Source organism: Papio anubis, chromosome 7, assembly GCF_008728515.1.
Source record: "Papio anubis isolate 15944 chromosome 7, Panubis1.0, whole genome shotgun sequence".
Lineage (NCBI taxonomy): Eukaryota > Metazoa > Chordata > Mammalia > Primates > Cercopithecidae > Papio > Papio anubis.
In genome coordinates this window covers 157,577,563-157,592,473 of record NC_044982.1, presented here as the reverse complement: position 1 = coordinate 157,592,473, position 14,911 = coordinate 157,577,563, and the positions used below count along the sequence as shown (strand labels likewise).

General features: G+C 41.4%; 1 protein-coding gene across 2 annotated transcripts in view; it reads right to left on the bottom strand.

The window, feature by feature from the left end:
- The window catches only part of OCA2 (OCA2 melanosomal transmembrane protein), a 346,597-nt gene that overhangs the window by 207,792 nt on the left and 123,894 nt on the right, over positions 1-14,911 (bottom strand). The gene's annotated exons all lie outside the window — the stretch shown is intronic.

Below are 14,911 nucleotides of genomic sequence, written 5' to 3'. Positions count from 1 at the left end.
GGCTCTGCACATGGCCGGCCACTGAGGGTATCTTTACAGTTGGGCAAAATCCCCACTAGGTTGATCTGTCCTGGAATAAGTCAGCATCGTCATTGGTTGGTTCTGTTCTTTCACTGACATTGTGCTTTTATACCTTCAGCACATCTGTGCAGGCACCTCCTGAGCCCCCAGCAGGACAGATGAGGCTCCTATCCCCATGAAGCTGGCTATCTGGCAAGAACTCAAGGTCTTTTCTGTAGCGTCCATGGATCACATGTGCACAGAGGGGGTCAGAGGCACAGTGACAATGCACGACCATGGGGAGCGACAGGCGGCAGGGTGGAAGGGACAACAGGCAGTCCGGCTCTGCCTTGGGGGCCATGGGAGTCTCTTACACAGGTAGAGGGGTGACAAGTCACACGGAACATTAGTGAGGATCCCACAACAGGAGTTTGGAAAATCACCTTCCAAAGGTCTGGGTTTGAGTGATTTAAACTATATTAATTGTTCCTTCTTAAAATGTATGTATTTTTCTCTCACTTTTAGAAAATAGGTGAAATCACTTTCAACATTGTTAAAGATACAACACAACTAGAGGCCATTATCAATGAAGTTGTGTCAAAGTTTAGAGCTTGCCAATATATAATAATCTGAAACGCTTAATCCCTTGCAGTTACCGGTACATCCAATGGTTGTCCTTGCAAACAGCATTACAAATGACAGACGGAGTTGTATAAGCTAATTCCTCGACAGATAGCAGGGAAACCACACAGAGGCGGGACTCGTGGAATGCTTTGGGTGATCATACAGAAGAATGCACCACTTTTCTGATAGTTCTTCAATGGGGGTATTACATTGAATTTTGTGTTTATCTCTGTAATTCATACCCCAGATACCTGAAAAAGGTCCACGATACTTTCAGGGGCTTATGAAACTGTTTTAAATTCTTCTAAACTCAGAAGCAAAAAAAAAAAAAAAATGAACCGTTGAGTCAGAGAAAATGATTTAAAATATAGTGCTAATATATTTATACACTAGCTGGGTCACGAAATGCAATTGTTAGTATTTTTTAGAGAAAATGTCCCAAGAAGACAGAAGTACCTATATCCTGATTAATTCTTGGTCCCTTTAGAACATAATAACTATAAAGTTTTGCCCCATTTGAAATGTTCAGGCAATTGGAGAAAAAAGTGATGAGTACATAAAAGAAAAAAAAAAAACTAAGGAGGTCCTGGGTGTGCGTCCACAGCAAAATGACACAGCACTGAGTGAAGCCTTTGGTTGCTGCTAGACTTGTGATGGATGGATTCATCAAGTAACAGCAATGATAAGGGAAAAATCCAAACCGATCATTTTAGGAAACAGGCAGATGCAGTGTGCAGCGGGATGCAGATGTTTGAGCTAAGCTTATTAGGTGCAGGTATCTGGGCCGCCCTGCTGCTTTTACATGCCTCTGTAACGTCCTAGACTCTCCTCCTTTGTGTTCCCAGTAACAAAACCACCCACCAGCACACTCACATCAATTCAGCACCTAAATGCGTTCTTTCTGCTTCAAGGTGCCACTTCTGCTTTGCATTGTTTTGTTATGGGCTCCACTCAGTTATTTTCTTCTTAATTTTTCCTCATTTGATGGATTAAATAGCCACATATTAGGCATGTAAACCAACCAAAAGAGGAACCTCCAATCAGATTAGAACATTCAAAGATTCATAATCTACATATATTTAAGGGGACACGCCTGTGGGACTTCGGGCCCACCAATATCATTTTCTAGGAATGACGCTTCAGGCTAGCTCTGTGACAAGTCAGAATGGCTCATTAGGTTGTTAAGGGAGGGGCTCACGCTAAAATAATTTCTTGAATTCTTGCATGTGAAAAACTAAAAAAAAAAGAAAAACTTCTTACGAAGTGTTTAACTGAATCTATTGAATATTTTAGTAAAATATGCATGGTGTAATTTGAAAATATAATCCTGTCTAGACGCTCAGTAAGGAGGGGAACCAGCACCGCAGGAATGGGTATAACAGGCAGATGGGGGGTGCAGGTCTCGCTGCTTGTAAGGGCTCCATCAAGCACTGGTGCAGGGGACCTGGCACACACGGTCTAAAGGAAGAGCCTCTGGCAGAGACATGGCTCCCAGCAGGCTGGAAACAGAGCAAGCCACAGAGGGGACGAGCTCTGCTAGCCAACGCTGACCTGAGAGGAGAAAAAGGTCAAAAACGAAGACCCCTGAGTCCACAGATATTGAAGAGGTGTGTGGAAACACACAAACCAAAAAACAAAACCTGCAAAGGAAATTCAGAGGGGGCCAGAGACGCAGAACGAGGCCCACAAGAGAGAGACACTGTGTAAGTTATCACCCAACGGAGTGGGGGAAAAACAGCAGTGGGGGAGGAGCCAGAGAACTTCACAGCACATGCAACATGGCAGGAACACATGAAAAATGCCCCAGCATGCATGGCATGGTGGGAAAATATGAAGAAGCTTCCAGCACACACAGCATAGTGGGAAAATGAAAAGAATGTCCCAGCACGCACAGCATGATGGGAAAACATAAAGAATGTCCCAGCATGCACAGTATGGCAGAGAAAGCCGGAAGAACACCCCAGCCCGCACAGCATGGTGGGAAAACGTGAAAAACATCCCAGCACACACAGAATGTTGGGAAAACATAAAGAACGTCCCAGTACGCACAGTATGGCAGGAAAAGCCTGAAGAACACCCCAGCCCGCACAGCATGGTGGGAAAACGTGAAAAACGTCCCGGCACACACAGGATGGTGGGAAAACAGGAAAAACGTGGCAGCATGCACGGCATGATGGGAAAACGTAAAGAACGTCCCAGCACGCACAGTAAGGCAGGGAAAGCCTGAAGAACTCCCCAGCAAGCATGGCATGGTTGGAAAACGTGAAAAATGCCCCAGCACGCACGGCATGGTGGCAAAACATAATTATAACGTCCCAGCACGCACAATATGGCAGGAAAGCCTGAAGAACGCCCCAGCATGCCCAGCATGGTGAGAAAACGGAAAGAACGTCCCAGCATGCAAGGCATGATGGGAAAACGTGAAGCATGCCCCAGCACACACAGCACTGTGAGAAAGCATGAAGAACACCCCAGCACACACGGTATGGTGGGAAAACGGGAAGAACGTCCCAGCAAGCCCAGCGCACGGTATGGTGGGAAAAGTATAAAAAGCATCCAAGTGCACAACGTGGGGCATGAAGGGAAACCTGTCTTCTTAGAAAGATGCCACTCAGAAGCATAGGGGCACGCTTCCCTCAAGAGACTTTTCAGGCATCATTTTAAAGATAGTTGAATAGTTTTGTTCACCATGGTGAGTCTCTGTAGAACAGGCATAAAGGAGCAAATGTAACCAGCAAAGTAAAACTTTATCCCGTCAGCTTGTTAGGAGCTGAAAGTGCAGTGGGTTGGTGCACGTGGATGTTACAGCCAGGCCAATTCATGCTTACCCAAGGGAGGCTTGCGGCTGGGGAATAAGTGGTTGTCCATGTGGCGGATCCTGGAGGTCCTCCCTACCTACCCAAACCGTGCTGGAAATTCCACCAACAGAGAGTCATCCCAAGAGACCTGGGAGACCTGAGCCTGATGCAGCAACGGTAGGTGGCAAGAACTTTCCTCACAACTTCCCGTCATTTCTGCATAATACTCAGAAAATGTGGACAAGTTTTCAGATGTGACTTCTTTACTGTTCCAAACTCTAGTACTGATTTATTATTCCTCCGAACTACATAAGTATTCAATTTATTTGTTAATTTTTTTTCATTAGCTTTAGGGGTACAAGTAGTTTTCGGTTACATGGATAAATTGTATACTGGTGAAGTCTGGGATTTTAGTGCGCCCATCACCGGAGTAGTGGACATGGTACATAATATGTAGTTTTTCATCCGTCACCCCCTCCCAACCTCCGCTCTTCCTAGTCTCCAATGTTGTCGTTACCAGTGTATGCCTTTGCATACCCACAACTTAGCTCCCACTTGTAAGTGAGAACATGTGGTATTTGCTTTTCCATTTCTGAGTTACTTTGCTTAGAATAATGGCCTCCAGTTCCATCCAATTTGCTGCAAAAGAAATTATTTCATTCTTTTTTATGGCTGAACAGTATTCTATGGCGTGTGGGGGGTGTGTATACACGCATATATATATATATACACACACATACACATCTCAAATTTTCTTTATCCACTTATCTATTGATGGGCATTTAGGTTGAGTCCATGTATCTGCAGTTGTGAACTGTGCTGTGATAAACCTAAGTGTGCCGGTGTCTTTTTGATATAATGACTTCTTTTCCTTTGGGTAGATACCCGTGGCTGGATTGCTGGATTGAATGGTAGATACACTTTTAGTTCATTGAGAAATCTCCACAGTATTTTCATTAGGGGTCGTATTAATTTACATTCAAACCAGCAGTGTATAAGCGTTCCCTTTTTACCACATCTGTGCCAACATCTATTGTTTTTTGACTTTTTAATAATGGCCATAATGGCCATTCTGAATGTAGTAAGATGATATCTCATTCTTTTAATTTTTATTTCCCTGATGATTAGTGATGTTCAGCATTTTTTCATATGTTTCTTGGCCAGTTGCATATCTTCTTTTGAAAAATGTCTACTCATGTCATTTGCCTACTTTTTATTGAGATTATTTGGTTTTTTTTTCTTGCTAATTTGAGTTTCTTGTAGATTCTGGATATTAGTCCTTTGTCAGATTCATAGTTTGCAAATATTTTCTCCCATTCTGTAGGTTCTCTGTTTACTTTGATGGTTATTTCCTTCTTGTTGTTTGTTTTTTGAGACAGAGTCTCTCTTCGTCACCCAAGCTGGAGTGCAGTGGTGTGACCTCGGCTCACTGCAACCTCTGCCTCCCTGGTTCAAGTGATTCTCCTGCTTTAGCCTCCCGAGTAGCTGGGATTACAGGCATGCACCACCACGCCCAGCTAATTTTTTTTATTTTTAGTACAGATAGGATTTCACCATGTTGGCCAGGCTGGTCTCTAACTCCTGACCTCAAGTGATCCTCCCACCTTGGCCTCCCAAAGTGCTGGGATTACAGGTGCGAGCCACCATGCCCGGCCTGATTAGCTTTTCAGTTTAATTAGATCCCATTTATTTTTGTTTCTGCAGCATTTGTTTTTGGCGTCTTTGTCCTAAATTCTTTGCTTAGGTCAATGTCCAGAGGAGTTTTTCATAGGTTTTCTTCTAGAATTTTTATGGTTTCAAGTCTTAGATTTAAGTCTTTAATTCATCTTGAGTTATTTTGTATATCGTGAGATATGGGGATCCAGTTTCATTTTTCTACATGTGGCTAGCCAGTTTCCCAGCATCATTTATTGAATAGAGTGTCCTTTACCCAGTTTATGTTTTTGTATACTTTGTTGAAGATCAGTTGGTTGTAAGTATTTGGCTTTATGTCTGCGTTCTCAATTCTGTTCCACTGCTCTGTGTGTCTACTTTTATACCAGTACCATGCTGTTTTGGTTACTATAGCCTTTTAGTATAATTTGAAGTTGAGTGATGTGATGCCTCTAGATTTGTTATTTTTGTTTAGGATTGCTTTGGCTATTCAGGCTCTTTTTTGGTTCCATATGAATTTCAAGATTGGTTTTTCTAATTCCGTGAAAAATGATATTGGTATTTTGATAGGAATTGCATTGAATCTGTAAGTTACTTTGGGCAATATGGTCATTTTTGTGATACTGATTCTTCCAATCTATGAGCACGTTTCCACTTGTTTGCGTCATCTATGATTTCTTTCAGTAGTGTTTTGTAGTTCTCCTTTTAGACATCTTTCAACTCCCTGGTTAAGTATATCCCTAGGTATTTTGTTTTTTGGTAGCTATTGTGAAAGGGATTGAGTTCTTGATTTGATTCTTGGCTTGGTCACTGTTAGTGTATAGCAGTGCTACTGATTTGTGTACCTTGATTTTGTAACCTGAGACTTTACTGAATTCATTTATCAAATCTAGGAGTCTTGGAGGAGTCTAGAGTTTTCTAGGTATAAGATCCTATCAGTGGCAAACAGACATAGTTTGACTTCCTCTTTTCCAATTGGGGTAGTCTTTATTTCTTTATCTTGCCTGATTACTGTAGGACTTCCTCTTCATGAATAATTTTAAAATTAATTTCAAACCTAAGTTTTATTTCACAGTCTGTTTTCTTCCTATTTGAGTTCCTTGATGAAAAACCAAACAATGCAAAATAAATATGCACATCGCGTGATGCAAATGTATGACTGTGCATCACTATTGATAACGAGGCTTTACAAATTTATCTCAGCTGAAGACACTGTCCCTGAAACTACGAGCGCATCTGTGTCTCCGTACAGAGAAGTGTTTCCGTATCTCCAAACCACTGTGAAATAAATTAAAATCAAGGCCGGGCACGGCAGCTCACACCTGTAATCTCAGCACTTTGGGAGGCCGAGGCAGACGGATCACCTGAGGTCAGGAGTTCAAGACCAGCTTGGGCAACACAGTGAAACCCTGTCTCTACTAAAAATATAAAAATTAGCCAGGTGTGCTGGCGGGCACCTGTAATCCCAGCTACTCAGGAAGCTGAGGCAGCAGAATCGCTTGAACCCAGGAGGCGGAGGTTGCAGTGAGCCAAGATCACGCCACTGCACTCCAGCCAGGGCAACAGAGCGAGACTCCATTATGGTTTAATTCCCAAATTCAGGGAAAGTCATTATGTAGAAGACAAGGAATGCCATCTTCAGTAAAACAAGGACAGTCCTAAGGCCATCTCCGTAGAGAATGTCACTTTGGCAGAAAATTGTATGACAAGCCTGGGCTGAGCCTCAGCAAGACCATAGCGGGTACCTCACTTCCAGGACCCTCTGAGTATTTCTGCAAAACCTCACCTTTCTCTCCTACCATCATATTTAAATTCTGGATATCTTAAAACAGCTTGTCAGCATGCCATGGAGGATTGTAGCAGTGGTCTGACAGACTGTTCTTTGCCCTCCGTTTTCTACATGGCTTGGTAGAAACACAGCCAGTGTCTGTCTTGGGTCACTTCGTATCATTTAGTTCAGAATATTTCAATCTAGGACTGCAAAGGCAGGCTAAAAATGGCGCAGAGTTAATTCGGGTTGTGTGTAAGAAATACACCATGCCTAGGATTTTACATTAACACTAATGCGATACTAGTCAGGAGAGTTAAACTGTTGCAGCATTCATTAAATGTTGTCATAAAAAGAAGAGAAAAACAGCCAAGTTGACAGCCAAGTTCTACAAAGAGTCTAATGAAGTACAGTAGCCACATCTTCACTTGAACTATTTTTCTACCTATTCTACTACAACTTAGGTTTTCCACTAGAAATTAAGGTTTTCGGTTTTACACTTACATCTATGATCCAGTTTGAGATAATTTGTGGATATAGTGGGAGGTGTGGACTGAAGTTCATTTTCCTGCATGTGAATATCCATTTGTTCCAGGACAATTTGTGGAAAACACTATCTTGTCTCTGCTGACTTGGCTTTGCACCTTGGTCAAAAATCAGTAGTTCACTTATGTGTGGGTCTGTATCTACACTCCCTACTTTATTCTATTTATCTGTCTGTCTGTCTTGATGCCAAAACCACTGTGCTGGTTACTGAGACTTTATAATACATCTTGGTGTCAGGATTTACTAGCCCTTTCAGTTTGTTTTTCTTTTTTTGTCATTCTGGATACTTTGAATTTCTATATCAATTTTAGAATCAGCTTGTCGGTTTCTACCCAAAGAAAAAACCTGCTATGGTTTTGATGGGGATTGCTTGAATTTATAGATCAATTTGGAAATAATTGATAGCTTAACAATATTGAGTTTTCCAGCCCATAAACAAGGTGTACCTCTTAATTTATTTAGATCTTCTTTAATTACTCTGCAGTTTTGTAGTTTTCAGTATATAGACCCTGCATCTGTTTGGTCATATGCAATACCAAATACAGTATATGTTTTGTGCTACTGTCAATGAAATTTTAATTTTAATTTTCAGTTATTTATTGCTAAATATGGAAAACCATTAATTTTTGTATATGGACTCTGTATCCTGCAACCTTGTCAAATTTATTTATTATTTGTAGGAGCTCTTTTGTGGATTGCATTAAATCTTCTACATGGACGATTGTGTCTTCTGCAAATAAAGACTTTTAATTCTTCCTTACCAATATTGATGCTTTGTATTTCTTTTCTTGCATTATCGCATGAGCTACAGCCTCCAATAAAATGTTGAATAAAAATAGTGAGAACAGACATCCTTGTCTTGTTTCTAATCTTAGAGGGAAATCATTCAGTTATTCTCAGTAAAGTGTGATGCTAGCTACAGATTCTCAGATATTATTGGGTTGATGAATTTCTCTTTTATCCCTAGTTTCTTGAGAGATTTTATCAGTAATAGATACCGGATTTTGCCAAATGTTTTTTCTGCATTTATTGAGATGATCACATGGTTTTCTCATTTAGTTTGTTAGCATAGTAAATTACATTGATTAATATTTCAAATATCGTAAGAATCTTCCATTCCTGGATAAATTCTACTTGGCTAAGATGTATTACCTATGTATATACTGTTAAATTGGATTTACTAATTTTTAAAATATTAAATCTATGTTCACAAGAAATATTTATCTCTCGTTGCCTTTTCTCATACTGGTTTTGTCTAGTTTACATATCAGGGCCTCATAGAATTAATTGGGAAATATTCTGCCCTCTTCAATTTACTGTAAAGCTTTGTATAGAATTGGTATTATGGGAGGGGCGGAGCAAGATGGCCGAATAGGAACAGCTCCAGTCTCCAACTCCCAGCGCGAGCGACACAGAAGACCAGTGATTTCTGCATTTTCAACTGAGGTACTGGGTTCATCTCACTAGGGAGTGCCGGACAATCGGTGCTGGTCGGCTGCTGCAGCCCGACCAGTGAGAGCTGAAGCAGGGCGAGGCATCGCCTCCCCTGGGAAGCGCAAGGGGAAAGGGAATCCCTTTTCCTAGCCAGGGGAACTGAGACACACAACACCTGGAAAATCGGGTAACTCCCACCCCAATACTGCGCTTTAAGCAAACAGGCACACCAGGAGATTATATCCCACACCTGGCCGGGAGGGTCCCACACCCACGGAGCCTCCCTCATTGCTAGCACAGCAGTCTGCGATCTCGCGGCAAGGCAGCAGCGAGGCTGGGGGAGGGGCGCCCGCCATTGCTGAGGCTTAAGTAGGTAAACAAAGCCGCTGGGAAGTTCGAACTGGGTGGAGCTCACAGCAGCTCAAGGAAACCTGCCTGTCTCTGTAGACTCCACCTCTGGGGACAGGGCACAGTAAACAACAACGAAAGCAGCAGAAACCTCTGCAGACGCAAACGACTCTGTCTGACAGCTTTGAAGAGAGCAGTGGATCTCCCAACACGGAGGTTGAGATGTGAGAAGGGACAGACTGCCTGCTCAAGTGGGTCCCTGACCCCTGAGTAGCCTAACTGGGAGACATCCCCCACTAGGGGCAGTCTGACACCCCACACCTCACAGGGTGGAGTAGACCCCTGAGAGGAAGCCTCCAAAGCAAGAATCAGACAGGTACACTCGCTGTTCAGCAATATTCTATCTTCTGCAGCCTCTGCTGCTGACCCCAGGCAAACAAGGTCTGGAGTGGACCTCAAGCAATCTCCAACAGACCTACAGCTGAGGGCCCTGACTGTTAGAAGGAAAACTATCAAACAGGAAGGACACCTACACCAAAACCCCATCACTACGTCACCATCATCATCAAAGACCAGAGGCAGATAAAACCACAAAGATGGGGAAAAAGCAGGGCAGAAAAGCTGGAAATTCAAAAAATAAGAGCACATCTCCCCCGGCAAAGGAGCGCAGCTCATCGCCAGCAACGGATCAAAGCTTGACGGAGAATGACTTTGACAAGATGAGAGAAGAAGGCTTCAGTCCATCAAATTTCTCAGAGCTAAAGGAGGAATTACGTACCCAGTACAAAGAAACTAAAAATCTTGAAAAAAAAGTGGAAGAATTGATGGCTAGAGTAATTAATGCAGAGAAGGTCATAAACGAAATGAAAGAGATGAAAACCATGACACGAGAAATACGTGACAAATGCACAAGCTTCAGTAACCGACTCGATCAACTGGAAGAAAGAGTATCAGCGATTGAGGATCAAATGAACGAAATGAAGCGAGAAGAGAAACCAAAAGAAAAAAGAAGAAAAAGAAATGAACAAAGCCTGCATGAAGTATGGGATTATGTAAAAAGACCAAATCTACGTCTGATTGATGTGCCTGAAAGTGAGGGGGAAAATGGAACCAAGTTGGAAAACACTCTTCAGGATATCATCCAGGAGAACTTCCCCAACCTAGTAGGGCAGGCCAACATTCAAATCCAGGAAATACAGAGAACGCCACAAGGATACTCCTCGAGAAGAGCAACTCCAAGACACATAATTGCCAGATTCACCAAAGTTGAAATGAAGGAAAAAATCTTAAGGACAGCCAGAGAGAAAGGTCGGGTTACCCACAAAGGGAAGCCCATCAGACTGACAGCAGATCTCTCGGCAGAAACTCTACAAGCCAGAAGAGAGTGGGGGCCAATATTCAACATTCTTAAAGAAAAGAATTTTAAACCCAGAATTTCATATCCAGCCAAACTAAGTTTCATAAGTGAAGGAGAAATAAAATCCTTTACAGATAAGCAAATGCTTAGAGATTTTGTCACCACTAGGCCTGCCTTACAAGAGACCCTGAAGGAAGCACTAAACATGGAAAGGAACAACCGGTACCAGCCATTGCAAAAACATGCCAAAATGTAAAGACCATTTAGGCTAGGAAGAAACTGCATCAACTAACGAGCAAAATAACCAGTTAATATCATAATGGCAGGATCAAGTTCACACATAACAATATTAACCTTAAATGTAAATGTACTAAATGCTCCAATTAAAAGACACAGACTGGCAAACTGGATAAAGAGTCAAGACCCATCAGTCTGCTGTATTCAGGAGACCCATCTCACACGCAGAGACATACATAGGCTCAAAATAAAGGGATGGAGGAAGATTTACCAAGCAAATGGAGAACAAAAAAAAGCAGGGGTTGCAATACTAGTCTCTGATAAAACAGACTTTAAACCATCAAAGATCAAAAGAGACAAAGAAGGCCATTACATAATGGTAAAAGGATCAATTCAACAGGAAGAGCTAACTATCCTAAATATATATGCACCCAATACAGGAGCACCCAGATTCATAAAGCAAGTCCTTAGAGACTTACAAAGAGACTTAGACTCCCATACAATAATAATGGGAGACTTCAACACTCCACTGTCAACATTAGACAGATCAACGAGACAGAAAGTTAACAAGGATATCCAGGAATTGAACTCATCTCTGCAGCAAGCAGACCTAATAGACATCTACAGAACTCTCCACCTCAAATCAACAGAATATACATTCTTCTCAGCACCACATCGCACTTATTCCAAAATTGACCACATAATTGGAAGTAAAGCACTCCTCAGCAAATGTACAAGAACAGAAATTATAACAAACTGTCTCTCAGACCACAGTGCAATCAAACTAGAACTCAGGACTAAGAAACTCAATCAAAACCGCTCAACTACATGGGAACTGAACAACCTGCTCCTGAATGACTACTAGGTACATAACAAAATGAAGGCAGAAATAAAGATGTTCTTTGAAACCAATGAGAACAAAGATACAACATACCAGAATCTCTGGGACACATTTAAAGCAGTGTGTAGAGGGAAATTTATAGCACTAAATGCCCACAAGAGAAAGCAGGAAAGATCTAAAATTGACACTCTAACATCACAATTAAAAGAACTAGAGAAGCAAGAGCAAACACATTCAAAAGCTAGCAGAAGGCAAGAAATAACTAAGATCAGAGCAGAACTGAAGGAGATAGAGACACAAAAAACCCTCCAAAAAATCAATGAATCCAGGAGTTGGTTTTTTGAAAAGATCAACAAAATTGACAGACCGCTAGCAAGACTAATAAAGAAGAAAAGAGAGAAGAATCAAATAGACACAATAAAAAATGATAAAGGGGATATCACCACCGACCCCACAGAAATACAAACCACCATCAGAGAATACTATAAACACCTCTACGCAAATAAACTAGAAAATCTAGAATAAATGGATAATTTCCTGGACACTTACACTCTTCCAAGACTAAACCAGGAAGAAGTTGAATCCCTGAATAGACCAATAGCAGGCTCTGAAATTGAGGCAATAATTAATAGCCTACCAACTAAAAAAAGTCCAGGACCAGATGGATTCACAGCTGAATTCTACCAGAGGTACAAGGAGGAGCTGGTACCATTCCTTCTGAAACTATTCCAATCAATAGAAAAAGAGGGAATCCTCCCTAACTCATTTTATGAGGCCAACATCATCCTGATACCAAAGCCTGGCAGAGACACAACAAAAAAAGAGAATTTTAGACCAATATCCCTGATGAACATCAATGCAAAAATCCTCAATAAAATACTGGCAAACCGGAGTCAGCAGCACATCAAAAAGCTTATCCACCATGATCAAGTGGGCTTCATCCCTGGGATGCAAGGCTGGTTCAACATTCGCAAATCAATAAACATAATCCAGCATATAAACAGAACCAAAGACAAGAACCACATGATTATCTCAATAGATGCAGAAAAGGCTTTTGACAAAATTCAACAGCCCTTCATGCTAAAAACGCTCATTAAATTCAGTATTGATGGAACGTACCTCAAAATAATAAGAGCTATCTATGACAAACCCACAGCCAATATCATACTGAATGGGCAAAAACTGGAAAAATTCCCTTTGAAAACTGGCACAAGACAGGGATGCCCTCTCTCACCACTCCTATTCAACATAGTGTTGGAAGTTCTGCTAGGGCAATCAGGCAAGAGAAAGAAATCAAGGGTATTCAGTTAGGAAAAGAAGAAGTCAAATTGTCCCTGTTTGCAGATGACATGATTGTATATTTAGAAAACCCCATTGTCTCAGCCCAAAATCTCCTTAAGCTGATAAGCAACTTCAGCAAAGTCTCAGGATACAAAATTAATGTGCAAAAATCACAAGCATTCGTATACACCAGTAACAGACAAACAGTGAGCCAAATCATGAATGAACTTCCATTCACAATTGCTTCAAAGAGAATAAAATACCTAGGAATCCAACTTACAAGGGATATAAAGGACCTCTTCAAGGAGAACTACAAACCACTGCTCAGTGAAATAAAAGAGGACACAAACAAATGGAAGAACATACCATGCTCATGGATAGGAAGAATCAATATCGTGAAAATGGCTATACTGCCCAAGGTAACTTATAGATTCAATGCCATCCCCATCAAGCTACCAACGAGTTTCTTCACAGAATTGGAAAAAACTGCTTTAAAGTTCATATGGAACCAAAAAAGAGCCCGCATCTCCAAGACAATCCTAAGTCAAAAGAACAAAGCTGGAGGCATCACGCTACCTGACTTCAAACTATACTACAAGGCTACAGTAACCAAAACAGCATGGTACTGGTACCAAAACAGAGATATAGACCAGTGGAACAGAACAGGGTCCTCAGAAATAATACCACACATCTACAGCCATCTGATCTTTGACAAACCTGAGAGACACAAGAAATGGGGAAAGGATTCCCTATTTAATAAATGGTGCTGGGAAAATTGGCTAGCCATAAGTAGAAAGCTGAAACTGGATCCTTTCCTTACTCCTTATACGAAAATTAATTCAAGATGGATTAGAGACTTAAATGTTAGACCTAATACCATAAAAACCCTAGAGGAAAACCTGGGTAGTACCATTCAGGACATAGGCATGGGCAAAGACTTCACGTCTAAAACACCAAAAGCAACGGCAGCAAAAGCCAAAATTGACAAATGGGATCTCATTAAACTAAAGAGCTTCTGCACAGCAAAACAAACTACCATCAGAGTGAACAGGCAACCTACAGAATGGGAGAAAATTTTTGCAATCTACTCATCTGACAAAGGGCTAATATCCAGAACCTACAAAGAACTCAAACAAATTTACAAGAAAAAAACAAACAACCCCATCAAAAAGTGGGCAAAGGATATGAACAGACATTTCTCAAAAGAAGACATTCATACAGCCAACAGACACATGAAAAAATGCTCATCATCACTGGCCATCAGAGAAATGCAAATCAAAACCACAATGAGATACCATCTCACACCAGTTAGAATGGCGATCATTAAAAAGTCAGGAAACAACAGGTGCTGGAGAGGATGTGGAGAAATAGGAACACTTTTACACTGTTGGTGGGACTGTAAACTAGTTCAACCATTATGGAAAACAGTATGGCGATTCCTCAAGGATCTAGAACTAGAAGTACCATATGACCCAGCCATCCCATTACTGGGTATATACCCAAAGGATTATAAATCATGCTGCTATAAAGACACATGCACACGTATGTTTATTGCGGCACTATTCACAATGGCAAAGACTTGGAATCAACCCAAATGTCCATCAGTGACAGACTGAATTAAGAAAATGTGGCACATATACACCATGGAATACTATGCAGCCATAAAAAAGGATGAGTTTGTGTCCTTTGTAGGGACATGGATGCAGCTGGAAACCATCATTCTTAGCAAACTATCACAAGAACAGAAAACCAAACACCGCATGTTCTCACTCATAGGTGGGAACTGAACAATGAGATCACTTGGACTCGGGAAGGGGAACATCACACACCAGGGCCTATCATGGGGAGGGGGGAGGGGGGAGGGATTGCATTGGGAGTTATACCTGATGTAAATGACGAGTTGATGGGTGCAGCACAGCAACATGGCACAAGTATACATATGTAACAAACCTGCACGTTATGCACATGTACCCTAGAACTTAAAGTATAATAATAATAATAAATAAATTTAAAAAAAAAAGAAT